This window comes from Atractosteus spatula (assembly GCF_055471065.1).
Source record: "Atractosteus spatula isolate fAtrSpa1 chromosome 10 unlocalized genomic scaffold, fAtrSpa1.hap1 SUPER_10_unloc_1, whole genome shotgun sequence".
Lineage (NCBI taxonomy): Eukaryota > Metazoa > Chordata > Actinopteri > Semionotiformes > Lepisosteidae > Atractosteus > Atractosteus spatula.
The window spans coordinates 6,746,937-6,761,774 of NW_028296612.1; the positions used below are offsets into that span (position 1 = coordinate 6,746,937).

At 43.4% G+C, this 14,838-nt stretch overlaps 1 long non-coding RNA gene across 1 annotated transcript; it reads left to right on the plus strand.

Moving 5' to 3' along the window:
• Positions 1-11,097: 11,097 nt before the first annotated feature.
• Positions 11,098-12,206, plus strand: LOC148813662 (uncharacterized). The gene is made up of 3 exons (XR_016086205.1): positions 11,098-11,180; positions 11,828-11,982; positions 12,169-12,206. It is a non-coding gene; the product is annotated as an uncharacterized LOC148813662 (long non-coding RNA).
• Positions 12,207-14,838: the final 2,632 nt, after the last annotated feature.

Below are 14,838 nucleotides of genomic sequence, written 5' to 3' on the forward strand. Positions count from 1 at the left end.
AGGAGCAGGGTGCTATTTAACGAGTGTTCTTGGTAGTAATTTGGAAATTAATTTGGCTTTGGGATGAGAGATCAATAGGTTAGCTGGCTAATGCTTGTTTGGTCATTGGAAGCAGGTGTGTGTTGTATTAGGAGCGGTGGGGATATGGTGGTGGCCTTTTGAGGAGATGCTGGGATTGGCCCCTGGTGAATTAGCCACAGCTGTGAGGTCATCATGAGGCTTATACAAGGCAGCCCAGGAGGGTAGGCATTTGGGCTCTCTTTGTCTCTTACTACAGCAAGTGAAAGAGATTTTGTGTTATTAGACTGGTGGTTGTTAGTTTTTAGTGTCATTATTGTATAAGGTAAATGATTTTGCTATGCTTTTTTTTTAACCAGGAGTTGTTGAAGAATTCTAAAGCTTTTGCATAGATGTGTTTCAAAAACTTTAAGAAGTGTCAATACTTGAGAGTATGGAGTGAAGTTAAGATTAGTGTGAAGTCTCTATTTGCTTTTGGTTCAGATGATTTTTAGTTTTCCCAACACTTGTACATTTTGTTTTAGTGTATGAAACTCTTGTTGGTAAATACTGTAATCTCTTCTCTAGAGCTCAAACTGGCAACAAGAAAGGCTTTATATCCTGACTTCCCAGTTTCACTGGGACATCAGGGAAGACCCTTCTCTGTCCAATATGCTAGTGTTCCAGTCTCTGCTGGACTGTAGAAAACTGTACTGCTGCTTGTGGTCTTGGGCTTCCTTCAGTGATCAAGGGGAGCTGAAGGTAAGTAGAGAGGAGATGCAGGTCAGTGTGAGGTGAGCTTTTAATCCTGGGAGAAGTCTGTATGGCACTTGTTCTGGTTCCCTCTGTGGGAGTTGGGTGGTCATCACTGTTTTGCTGCCCTTGTCTCCTTCAGGTGCTGTTCTGAGAGGCAGATGGTGACAATGAGCACATTCACTTGAAAGGATGCAGGTGGAGTTTCCAGATGAGATTTTGTTGGAATGGTGTGTGGAAACTGTGCACAGACCAGCTTTTTATAAGGCTGTTCAGCAGTGGTTCTGATTGTCTGTGAGTTAAACTACACTGCAATGCTCAGAGCTTCTCAATCCCTGGCCATCTCAATGCACAGTATGGAGTCACAGCTTGGAGAATTGTTCAGAGGAAGCTCACTGGCTGGCTAAAAGGATACCCACTGTGTGACCTGTTGATGCCCACCTGTGCATATTGAAGTCTTGTGGTTTTAACAGTGGAAGGTGAAGAGGTGCTGCAAGCAGTCCTTGAATATTCTGGATGCCCATGGATCTTGAGCAGTTGTAAAGGTAGTGTCTAGGAGGAGGTGAGTTTCACTCTTGTATCCTGTCGTTTATGTAGAGTAGGTTAAAGATGAATTTTCCATATACATGTAGCTTTTTACATGTAACCAGTATGTGAGCATTAGTGAAGTGATTTTTTTTTTAACCCTTAAGAATTGGCTTAGTGTTAGTTTTGGAAGACTTCTGGTGATTTTCTATTGTTTGAGTGTTGGTTTAATTTGAGGTGTAGGTTTTCTTATCCTCTGGGTGCTGTACTATATACTGACATGTATAGTACTAAACTGGTACTGGGAGTAAAAATTCTTACTGTTTCAAAGTGAAGAGGATCAAATCTAAATCTCTACTTCAGGTTCTGCTGTTGGAAGGGTTGACCAGGCCTTTGCTCCTAAAGGGATGACCTGTATTTGCCAGGAATGTGCAGATGTGGCACACTGTAGACTGGGTGCTTTCTCTTCAGTGAAGATCTGCTTGAGGAGTTCTTGGTTTCTAAACCAAGAAAACAGCTGTCAGGGGACTTTGTCGGAGCTGCTCAGTGAGTTCTCTACCACCCAGGAGTAGAGACCAGAGGAGATTGTGTGGGGCAGATCTGGGCTTGACATTGCTTGATCCTCCTTCAAAGGTAGGAGTGGCTTTCTGTTCTGACTGCCACTCTGCACACCAGCCTTGGAATGGCTGTTTCTAGGAGCACCTGAGCCACCTGGCTGGTTGAGCCATAAGTGACTGTTCCAGGCAGGAGGGGTCCCTGATTTTAAAGCTTTTGTTTAGTTGTAGTTGCTGGGGTTCTTTGGGTTTTCTAGCTTAAATGGTGAAGTGGTAAATGAGGAATGGAAGTCCAATACTGAAAGTGTTGTGCAAGCATAGGGAAAGATCTGGCTAAATTATTTTGCTAAGGGTACCAGTGGAAAATGGAGATTCACAGTATGTGAGATTTATTTCATGGGTGCACACATGTAACTAAATCTTACATTGACTGAAATTCTGAACTGAATTAAATTAAAAAATGGGGAACCCTATGCTCCAGTCTAGTGTAAGGTGGACTTCCTGATTTAGCCCAGTGAGGCTGTATTTTTCCCCATTATCTGCACTAAAAGCTGTGCTGTCAGAGGTTTAGTGCAGAAAAGGGAGGGATGAGTTTCTAGGTGACTGAAGTGGTATGTATTCTCTTGTGAGAAGGGAGAGAGAGCAGTATGGAAACTTTCTTGTGCTGGAGGACTTCATTGTTTGTGCTCCTGTTTAAACTGGTTTTATACTGCATATTTTTCCCTTGGCTCCTGTGTATTGACCTGTGACCATACAAGATACTATGGTAGTAAACTATTTCTATTTTTACACCTTTTGTAGTACATTTTAATGACATGTTTAGGGAATGTTAAGCTTAGTTTTACCAATGGCTTGTTCTGCATATGTACAAGCTGTAATCTCCCTAATGGTAGAGAGCATGCTGTGGCTGGAAGGCTGAAATCAATTTTAAGTGTTAAAGCTCAAATCTTTCCCCTTTTATGGAGCTCCAGTCAAGGCTGCTGCTGTTGGTACTGAAGATGGTTAGTGTTTTTGGTTTTGTACTGCTGTGGAACCTAATTATTTTTTTGGGAGGTGCGGGGGGTGGGGACTTTCTGCTCTTTTTGTAACAAATGCAAACTTACTGCACCTCTTAAGTTGTGTGTTGAGGCATTTTCTTAAAGCATTGTCCACCACTATTTGTTTGGGTATACAACTTTGAAACGTCTGTCAATTCTCTGTACTGTAAACTTGTTACTGTTTTTATGTAGTAGTGCTGGTAGTTTTATTTAGGTGTACATTAAATGTACTTGTATGTACCCTGTGTCCAGATGGGGAAAAATAGTTAATGGAAGAGATCTTTTTCCTTTACTTTAGTAATGTTAAACTTCTGTAAATTGACCTAAAGATCTGAGTATTTGTGTGGCAGGGGGAAGCAAGTTGAAGAATTCTAATCTCTTGCCTCAGAAGCTTGCAAGCTAATGTCAAGGAAGAGAAGCAAGGGCATCTATGTCCTGGGTGAGCAGGACAAGGATTTTTTTTCTTTCAGCCAGTAAGGATCCAGCATTGAAGGTTAGGATCAGTGATCCATCAGGATTGGGGTGGAATTGAGTTGGATGCACTGAATTTGAAACTGGACTTTTTGGATTCATTGTTTTTTTTTTTTTGTTGTTGTTTGGTGCTACATGTTTATTCTAGTGAGCTGTTGACAATCATTAATAAATATTGCAAAAGGATCCAGTTTCACTGGATGTCTGCCGTGTCAAAGGAAGAATGTTGAGGAAGCGGAAGGCTGTGCCTATTTCAGCTATTGCCTGAATCCCTGACCTTGGCTGCTCTGTGATGGGCGGTTTGCAGGAAATACTGGTCAGTAATCCAGTCAGCCAGAGTCTTCAATGCTGATCCAATTATTGCTCTTAACTCAAGTGCACTCTTGTGGCCAAGGTAAAGGTGAGTTTGAAGGTACGTAGAGGGGAGGTGCAGGTCAATTTCTTTGTGAGGTTGGTCAGTTGTTGGTGTGGATTGTCAATTGATTTTAGTACAATAATCAGTGTTCCCCAATCCCTGGCAAGATGAATCCACAGTGTGGAGAAACAAGGTTGGTGAATCCTGTTCGGAGGGAGCTCACTGGCTGGCTAAAAGGATACCAGCTTTGTGACCTGTTATCCATTTGTGAGTATGGAAGTCCTGTGCTTTGAACAGTGGGGAAACTGAAGAGGTGTAAGCTGTCCTCAAGTTTCCTGGATGCTCCATGGATCTTGGAGGAGATGGAAGGGTAGTGTCTAGAAGGACACTGTGCCTGGAGACGAGGTGGGTTTCACTCACCCCCCCCCCCCCCCCCTCTTGGATATCTTCTGGTGGCAAATGACATGGTTTTTAATGTGTTAAACCTTTTTGGCTTTCTTTCTGGGTTTGTTCCCTGCTTGGTTGAAGCTCTCCTACACTCTCGTGCACTGGACTGGCTGCCATTCTGACTCAAAGACTGAATTACTGCATGTAAGTAAATCACATTGAATACACTGCGGTACAACCGTGACTTGGCACACTGCAGACTCCTTACTGGTTGAGACTCTGAGGAGATGGCATGTCAGCCAGGTTCTCTTGATGGGTGTCGGCACAGGAACTGCTCTCTTCACGGGAGTGGAACTGCACTGGATCTTTTCCCTGTGGAAAGAGCCCTGAACTGGGGGGGTTTTCTCTGCTCTGTTTCCCTGTTGGTTTGTCCTGGGCAGGTGCTATACTGAACATTTTGCAAGTTCAGCGCGATCCTGGATTTGGGGTTGAGCTTCCTTTAGTATTTCTGAAAAGTGCAGAGGACTTGGACTAAATCCTTCTCTCCATTTCAGGGTCTCTGCTGTCAGAAGGGACAAGCAGGCCTTGGGTCAAGAAGGACTTATTTGAGTGTGACAACATGCAGGGGTGTCAGTTGTACTTATCCATGATGGAGTCTAAGAGTGGAATCTGTTACTCTGTACCCATATAGTGGTAGGAGATGTGAGCTCAAGGCGAATGGAGACCTCCGGCTCGAATCTTTTGGTTTTACATGCATTGTATCCGTTTAAAATGGGTTTGAATCAAGTGGGTAGTGCCGTGCTTGCTCCAGATAAGGAATTTTTCAGAACTAAGACCTCTGTCCTAATGTCTCTTGCTCAGCAGTTTCCATGCTAGTTCTTGGGACCATAAAGTGCTGCATGTAATTAAGTCATATGCAAATGAATTGTTGTCTGTACTGGTTAATATTTCTGCTTTACTTCAAGTATGTTTCAGATATCGTACCTTTCTCTAGTCGTCCCAAGCTGAACACATGGTTAAGTAATTTGTTCCTCCAGTCTTATTTTATTTTAAATAAAGGTTAATTTCCTTTTTAGTTTGAGATAACTAATGGATTAATAGTGGTGGGAAAGTTCTCTATGGTTGATTGTAATCTATTAATTATCCAAATCTCATATGATTAACAGATGAGGTGGTAAGTGCTAGTTTAGTCATTGGAAGCAGTTGTGTTGAATTGGAAACAGTGGAGGTGGGACACTGAGCACAGGTTGGGATTGGCTCCTGTTAATTGCCCTGAGGAGTTTTATAAGGCAGCCCTGGAGCCAGTGTGTTCCCAGCTGCAGCAGGTGAAGACACTCCCGTGATTGTGGTGGTTTTTTACTTTTAAAATGTTAGTATTACTTTGGTAGGTAAGAGTAATAGCTTCTTTTGAGGTTTTAATTTTTTTCTAGTTTTTTTTTTGCAAGCCAGTGTAATCAGATTTACTGCAGCCCTGAGTTTTATTGGATGAAAATCAAGTGTTTTGTTTTAGTGATCATTGATCCTTTTATGGTGGCGAATTAACTAATTGTATGGATAAAGCTGAGGTGATGCATCTGCTCAATTTTTTTTTTTCATCAGCTGAAATTGTCAGGACTCACAGACTGTAAACCAATCATCCCACTGCCTGAAATTCCTGACCCTAACCTATAACCTGCACCTTCAATGCTGACCTGATCATTGATCCTAACCCAATCAGTGCAACCATGTGGCCAAGGTAAAGGTGAGTTTCAAGGCAAGTAGAGGGGAGGTGCAAGTCAAACTTTTTGTGCATTTGGTCAGCAGTGATGTGCTTCCCGGTCCCTGGCCAGCTGTATGCACAGTGTGGAGTGACAGCCTGGAGAATCCTGTTCGGAGGAAGCTCACTGGCTGGCCGAAAAGATGCCAGCTGTGTGACCTGTTGATGCCCTACCGTGAGTATAAAGTGCAGAACTTTAAAACGGGAGAGCAAAGACGTGCTGCAAGCTGTCCTTACATTTCCTGGATGCCCATGTATCTTGGAGCAGTTGCACTACCCAGAGCAGAGGTGAGTTTCACTTTTCTCCTGTCTTCCCTAATCCAAACCAAATTTGATGCTCTAACCATTTAGTATTGGTGAGTGAGCTTCACTTTCAGATATCTTTCATGTTGCTTAGTCCAAATTGATCAAACGACCCCCTCACTTGTAAGAATTTTACAATGGAGGAAAAGGTACTTTTGGTGTAGGCTTAGTGTTAAACTCTTGAACCTCATTGCAACATGCTATCCATTTAGAAATGAGGTGTAATTTTGGATTTGTCTGGTCTCTTTTGGGTGATGCTTGCTCGTTGATTGGGTGAGGCACTGACGTGCACTTGACTGGCTGTCATTCTGGCTCTCAAAGACTAAATTAGTGCTTTGTATGTGATTTATTTCATGGGTGCACACATGTAAATAAATCACTTTGGTTCAATTGTGACCCGATGATTCAGACTCCTTACTGGTTACAACTCTGAGGAGACAGCATGTCAGCCAGGTTCTCTTGATGGGTGTTTGCACAGGAACTGCACTTGCTCCCCTGTGGCACGACAGTGGACTGGGGGTTTCCTTTGCTCTCTGCAGGGTGTTGTCCTGTTGGTTTGACTTTGGACCCTGTTGGTAGTGAAAATGCAGACTTGACTGTTTCTAAGAAAGGAAGAGGACTTGGGCTAAATCCTTCTCTCCATTTCAGGCTCTCTGCTGCCAGTAGGGATGAGAAGGCTTGTGCTCCTGAGGGAAGACCTTTCATCACCAGGAGTGGAGTGTAGATGGGGCCGGTCTCTTTCTGTGAAGGTCTACTGGAGGAGTGGGGAGCTTTTTCCAAGTCTGAATGTCATTGATAACATCAGAGGATTCAGGTTTGACTACAATGTGTACACTAGCTACATGGGGAACATTTTCATTGGGTACAGTACATACACCTGGGTACTCTGGGTTCACGTACAATTGTGTAGACTGTTGTATGGGGTATAATTTATGTGTACTGGACAGATGGCTTTTGGCATGGGACATAGTGTTGTATGACAGAAACCCTTGGCTACTTCTAGTTTGTACTTGAAGTTGAAAGACCCTGTAATCAGGGTTAGAGATGCAGGACAATCTGAAAGCAAAGCATTCTTTAGTTTACTGCATGGAAAACTGAATATTTTGAGAATCTTTGATTTTGCAACTAATTAACTGTAGCAATCTGTTAGTCATCTTCAGTATTCAAGCCAGTGTTGTGATGCAAGATGGTGATGTTGAAATACTTTTTTTTACACTGTGTATTCCAATGAGCAGGTGACAGCTGTCAGACTGAGAACGGGGGAGTAGGAAGCATTACTGCTGATGAACTTGGGCTGCGCCGAGTGAACAATGTGAGCAGAAGGTAAGCAAAGGAGAGATTCAGGTCAGTGTGAGGAGAGCTTTTAAAGTTGGGAGCAGCCTACACAGCACAACCTGGTCCCCTCTGTGTGGAGGATGGGAGTGGTAAGTTCTGTTTCTTTTACAGTTGGTGCACTTGGCAGTGGTTGAAGACAAGATGCTCCTGGTCTCAAGAGAAGAGTGTTGGTGTTTTGGTCTCTGGAATGTTTCTGTGATTTAGGGTGGAATGCTGTGATTTGTGCTCCCCAGTCCCTGCCCACCTGAATGCAAACTGCTGATGGACACCTTGTTTGGAGATGAGCTTCCATTGAATAGTATTGGCCGTCTGAAAGGATAGTGGGAGTGTTCTGTGAGTATTAAACACGTGGGAAGGTTGTGTAGAACATTGTCTAATCATTGGTGAGTTTTGGCATTTTGCACCTTGTGACTGTGGTTCTCTACACTTTCCCCAATCAAAGATGACTGAAATATCAAACTAGTTTGATTAAAAGCATCTTGTTTATATGGAGTCAGGTGTGAGTGTCTTGCTAGCAAATTCCAAATGCATTTTCAGTTTTGTACTAGGCTTAGTTTTGAGATTCACTGTGCAAGTTTAGCTTCCTGTTTAACAGGGTAAATATGTGGAACTGTAGGTTTTCTTTCTTGTAGGCTTTTGTTTTGGTGATGTTTCTTGCTTAAGCAGTTGTAGCACCAGCAGCCTCCTCCTCTTGAGATTCCTTGGAGATGGGTTCAAAATGTGAAATACCAAGTCAGGAGACCCAGTAGATCAGTGAGATCCTTATCACTCCAGAATAGACTGGGGAGGCTGTGTGGGGCAGCTGTGGGCTTGACACCACCCTCAAAGGTAGGAGCGGCTTTCTTTTACAACTGCTCCTCTGCACACCAGCCTTTTGATGGCTGTTCCCAGGAGCACCTGAGCCACCTGGCTGGTTGAGCCAAAGTTGACTTTGTTCCAGGTAAGGGGGGGGACTCTGATTATGTAGCCTGCAGCTGCTGGGGTTCTTTGTTGGTTTTTTTTTAGCCTTCATGGTAAAGTGTCACTAGCATAAGTACTGGTTAATCAGGGGACAGAAGTCAAATACTGAAAGTGTTGTGCAAGCACTGGGGAGGATTTGGCAAAATTGTTTATGGAATGACTGGAAAATTAGTGAATTTTCAGTATGTAAGATTTATTTCATGGGTGCACACGTGTAACTAAATCTTACATTGAAATTTTAGAAGTGAATTTAGTAAATTTAAAGGGGGAACTAAGCCAAGTATGGCGTCTTCCTGATTACCCAGTGAGACTGTATTCTGTGAATGTCCACCACAATCAATCCTGTCAGAGGTTTAGTGCACAAAGGGGAGTGAGTTTCCAGCTGATTAGAAGTGGTTGTGTACTGTGCCTTGTGAGGGAGAGAGCTACATGAAGACTGTCAGGACTTTCTTATTCTGGATGTGTACTTTAACCATGAGCACAAACTGTTATTGGTGTAAAACTGGCTGTGAAACTTGGTTAAGTGGTTCTGTTGATCTTTCAGAAAGCCTTTTTAAAGGCACTTCTAGTCATTGGGGAACGCGAGTCTTGGTTTGACCATGGGTTCATTGGTATGTGTTCAAGGTGTTATCTCCATGATTGTCGAGTGCATGATGCAGCTCAAAGACTTCAGTCCACTTGGTGCCCTATCAGTTTTGAATACTGCGAGCTTTTGTTTCAGTTTAAAGTGTTTAAGCTCTAAAGCCTTTTCACCTCGGTTAAGGCTGTAGCTGTTTGGTACTGAAGATGGAGTGTTTTGATCTCGTACTGCTGTGGATCCTTGGTGTTTTGGATTTTTTTTTGCAAAACCAGAAGTGGCTTGGCTCAAATGAAGTTTAAGGCAAAGGTTCTGCTGCACTAGGTATACACTTTTAGAGTCTCTTTAAAAAGACTGAATTTCAAGTACTATTTTATTTGGATATGCAACTTTTGTATGCATAATCAATTGTTTTTTGGTAGTGATGGTTGGATTTTAAGGATGGGTAAGTTGTGCTTGAATGTTCAATACGTCTACATGAACTACTGTAAATGGGTTAAGTAACATCATGGATCTTGGTTATAAGGCTCAGTTGGTTAAGCTACAGGTTTTTAATTGGTTGTCTCAAATTTTCTACCTTTCTTGCTTTTGAAACTGATTTGACTAGTTTTGATTTCTGGTTTCAGCCAGTATCCAAGCTAATCTCAAGGAAGTGAAGCAACAGCATCTAAGTCCAGCGTGAGAACTGGCCTGGAGTATTGCAACAAGATCCAGAACTGTCAAAATGTTAGTGGTGTCTGTCTCAATGATGCCATGCTCTATGATGGTCTAGCTCAGAAGAAAGGAGGCTAGCTTTGTCCTGAATAAGGTGAGGCGATCCACCTGCTTCAAGTTCTCATCTACAAAAACTCCCGAGCCTCTGAAAAAGTGTGGAAATGGTGGGTAAACCGATCATCCCACTGCCCGACGTTCTTGGGCCGTTACTAGCATCTTTTGGTGTGGATATGCATTTGCTCTCGCCCTAATCTGTGCACTTTTGAGGCCTAGGTACAGGTGGGTTTGGAGGTAAGTAGAGGAGGTGCAAGTGTAGCTGTTTTTCCTGTGATGGGTCAGAAGTGATGCAGATTTGTGATTTTGATTATAGTTCAATCAGTGTTTCGCAGTTCCTGGCCAGCTGAATGCACAGTGCAGTGACAGGCTTGGAGAACCCTGCTCAGAGGATGCTCACTGGATACCAGCTGTACCCTGTTGATGCCCATTGGTAAGTATTGAAGTCTGTGGTTTAAACCGTGGAAAGCAAAGAGGTGCTGCAAGTAGTCCTTGAATTTCCTGGATGTACATGGATCTTGGAGCAGGTGCAAGGGTGGTGTAATAGAGGACATGTCCCTGGAGCAGAGGTGAGTTTCACTCTTTTCCTGTCTAACCTTATCCATAGCAAACTTGATGCTATATGACCATTTAGCATTTGCTTGTCAGAACTGTTTACTGAAGGACAAAAAGCTTCTTTTGGAGTAGGCTACATGTTAAGCTCTTGGACCTCTTCTGGTGGATAACATGGAGGTGAAGCTTTATTGGGCTTTCTTCTGGGTAATTTTTCTTCCCTGCTTGGTTGAGGCATTTGTATACTAATGTGCACTTAACTGGCTGTCCATTCTGGCTCTGTAAGACAATTACTGCTTTGCATCTGATTTATTTCATGGGTGCACACATGCAAATAAATCAGTTTAGATGCACAGCAGTACAATAGTGATGTGGCACACCAACAGCCTCCTCCACTGTAGACTCCTTGCTGGTTACAGCATATTGGCCAGGTACTCGTGATGGGTGTTGGCACAGGAGCTGCTCTCCTCACAGGGAAGGAACTGCTTTGGATCCCTCCCCTGTGGCAAGAGCCCTGGACTGGAGGTTTTCTCTTGGCTCTCTGCAGGGCGTTTTCCTGTTTTATCCTGGACAGATGCTGCAACAAACACTTTACAAGTTTAGTACAAAACTGGAGCTGGGAGTAAATGTTCTTGCGGTTTTCCAAGTGGAGATGGATCATGCCAAAACTGTCTACTAGGTTTTATGCTGCCGGGAGGGTTGACCAGACCTTTGCTCCCAGACGGATGACCTTTCATCACCAGGAGTGCAGATGGGGCTGGTCTCTGGGATCTTTAGCAAGATCTGCTGGAGGAATGGGGTGCTTGTTCAAAGGCTGAAAGTCAATGGTAACATCAGAGGATCTAGTCAGGTGAGTGGGTGTAGCGAGTCTTTCTGCCCAGTAAGAGAGATGGGGCATCTTGAGAATACTGGTTACATGGGGTACTTCATTTTTCATTGGGTACATTTGGGTACTCTGGCTATGTTGGGTCATTTGGCTACATAGAGTATATTGGGCAGGCAACCTTTGGCATGTGAATAGGAGTTGCAGCAATGGTGTAGTACATGTGTAGATTCAACTTTTCTTTTGCCTACTTATTTTTGCACTTACAATGGACTTGAAAGACCCTAATATCTGGGTTGGAGGAATGCGAGACAATATGAAAGCCTTGTCTTTAGTTCATTTCATGGAGAACTGAGTATTTGATAGTCTTTAATTTTAACTGATCTTGGAAGAGAAGCAAGAACAATTTGGGTTTTGTCTCTTTGGGTCAGTGAGATGAGTATTTGAGGTTGGGGTCAGTTGTGATCAGTCAGGGTTAAAGGAAGGATTAAGCTGATGTTGAATTAATTTTTTACACTACATGCATATTCCAGTGACCTGGTGACACCTGTCAGATGGAGTAATTCAAAAGGGTCACGAGCTTCCCTGGAAGTTGGCTGTCAGTAGTATAAAGGGAGATGAAGGCTGCCTTCTTGCTGAACTTGATTTGTTTTCATTGGTTTCATTGTTTGCAGATGTATCGGTCCCTCACCTCATGTGAGTGTGATGCTAACCTACAAGATTGCCCAGCTCTGGGACAAGGAGCCTGCATTTGGTCAGATGAAGTTAAGGCGATTACATCTGCAAGAACCTGTGACTCTACATGCGCATTCCAGCAGATTGGAAAACTGTAAATACTGGTGATGAGTAAACTTTTTTCCCACTGCCTGATTAGTTTACTCCCAACTCATCTTGCATTTTTAGTATAGGTTGTTCAAATAGTTGTTTAAGATGTTATCCTTGTTTGATCTTTTTGGCATCAATGTCAAAAATGATTGAATGGGGGGGGTTCTGATTTTTCTTTATTTTCCACAAGGTGCTGTTTTCCCAGATCTATCTCAGTGGGGAGCAAGGAGTGCCTACTGCTTGGGAAGTGGACTTGGGCTTCCCTCAGTGAACAAGGTGAGTTGAAGGTAATTAAAGGGGAGATGCATGTCAGTGTGAGGAGAGCTTTTAATGTTGTGTGGAGGAGGGAAATGGACACTGTGTCTTGTCCTTGCAGTTGGTGCACTGAGAGGCAGCTGTCAGATGGAATGGTTTTCAGCCCCTGGTCTCAAGAGAAGAGTGTCAGTATCTTGGTCAATTATGTTTACAGAACAGCCTCTCTCAATGAGGCTAGACCATGGTGGTGCTGAGTGGTACGAATGACTTGTGAATGTTTTGTCTTTTTTTTTTAGAGTGGAATGCCATGATGGGTGCTACCTAATCCCTGCCCACCTGAATGCAGACATGGAACAGTAATGGCTGTCTGAAAGGCATCAGGAGTGTGATCTAATTCCTTTCTGTGAGTATTGAAGTCCCGCAGATGGAACACCAGAAAGCAAGGAGGGGTTTGAAGATGCCCTTGCTGAATCTGCTGGGCAGCTGTGGATGTAGGAACACATGCAAAGGTAGTCATGCAGGACATTGTCCCTCTAGCATTGGTGAGTTGTGTCCTTTTAGTTTGTTCTTTGATTTGGAAAAGTGTAGAGATGTTCAAGTTGGTCATTATACTCATATAGAGGTATATGGTGTAACAAAATGCTATATAACTAGCTCTTGGATGGTAAGTAGTACAAAAAAGAAGCAATGTGCAAAATCATGCATCAACTATTAAATAAAGGATCTAATGTTATGGGGAGTGAATTTCTTGACGTGAGGTTGAGGTAGATTTCAATGTGTATTTGAGCTTTAAGAGAAGGTACAGTGAGGGTTCAGATCATGGGTGAGAGGCTGGCAGTTTAATAGTGTGGGGGTAAAAACCGAGTTGGGTTATCTGGGCCTGAGTGCTCCGGTACCGGTTTCTGGATGGTAGAGGGTCAAACGTTCTTCTTGCTTGGGTGTGTGGAGTCTTTGCTTGCAGCTTTACTCAAGCACAGTCTGTCATAAATGGACTGGGCAGTTTTCACCACCTGTTGTAGGGCTTTGTGGTCGGCAATACTGCAGATGCAACCTGTCGGTGTACTTTCTGTTGTGCATCTGTATAAGTTGGTGAGGTTCTGGGGACATCTTGGCCTTCTTCAACAGTCTTTGGAAATGCAGGCTCTGTTGTGCTTTCTTAATCAGACCAGTGGACAATGGACTTGGCGCACACACACCCCTGGGGGACCCCAGTGTTCAGAGTTTGTGTGCTGGAGGTGTGGTTTCCAAGCCTGACAGCCTGGGGTCTGGCTGTCAAAGTCCCAAATCCCATTGCAGAGGATGGTATTGAGACCCAATGCACCGAGTTTCTTGTTTCTGGAATGATGTTAAAAGCTGAGCTGAAGTTAGTGAATTTTTTTTATTTTTATTAATCCAGGTGGGATAGGGCAGCGTGTATGGCAATGAAGACTGTCATCTGTGGATCTGTAGGTACGGGTTTAGTTTCGGGAATGGTGTCCTTAATGTGCTCCATGACCAGCCCTTGAAGCACTTTACCATGATGGTTGTTGGCGCCACCGTGTGGTAGTCATTAAGGCATGTTACTGTGGTTTTCTATGGTATTGGGATGATGGTGGTTGTCTTGAAGCAGGTGGGGACTACAGCTTGGCCCCAAGACATACTGAAAATGTCTGAATACACTTGGCAGTTGATTGGTTTAGGTTCTGAGCATGTGACTGGGAATGATATTGGGCCTTGTGTGTGTTCACTTTTAGCAGAGATCTCCTCCACATTTGCAGACTGCGAGAGCACCTGGTCGGTCGCAGAGGATGCAGTTCTGTTGAGTGGATTCAAACTGAGTGTAAAAGGTGTTGAGCTTGTTGTGCAAGGAGGCATCATGGGCAGGTGCACAGATGTTCTTTCTTTTGTAGTCTATACCGTCCCACATGCGTGTTGGGTCATGAGTGCTGAAGTGTTCCTCTAATTTTTGTTTAAGTTTTTGCATGTTTAATATCTTTCTTTAGAATGATCCCAGCTGACTTGAGTTTTGATTTATTGCCTATTTTGAATGTTTCATACCTTGCTTTGATTAAGTTGTGAACCTTTATAGTTTCGGTTTAGAAAAAGTTAATTTTTTTGAGTGTTCCACTGCCAGCACGTCTTGATGTAGCTAGTGACTAATGCATTTTCCTATGTCTGTGTGTGATCCCTGTGTGGCTGCCATTCTGACTGCTAGTTTTGCTTGCCTGCACAGTTTACTGTACGTGGGGAGGAGAGACTGATCTGAGCAGTGTAAAGTACTTCTAGTGCTTCCTTGTCATTTGAGCTGGGGGGAGGGAATGTAGATGGTGATAAGTTGTAAATGCCCTCAGCAGATTATTGAAAATCTAGAGTGGCTGAGCAGTGTTTTGTGATGGTAGATGCGTTGTTGCACCACACGTTAATAAAAATGCATATATCCTCGCCTCTGGTTTTACCGGACTCTGCAGTTCTGTCCACATGGAAGGCAGAAAACCCGTCTAGGTGCATCGCCTAATTCTGTCGGTCATCTTTTGGTGAATACATGAGTCCAGAGTCACAGCTGAAATTGACAACTAGTGTAAAGCTACTGGCTCCTTTATAATTAGGAAAGAAGTTTATACAAAAT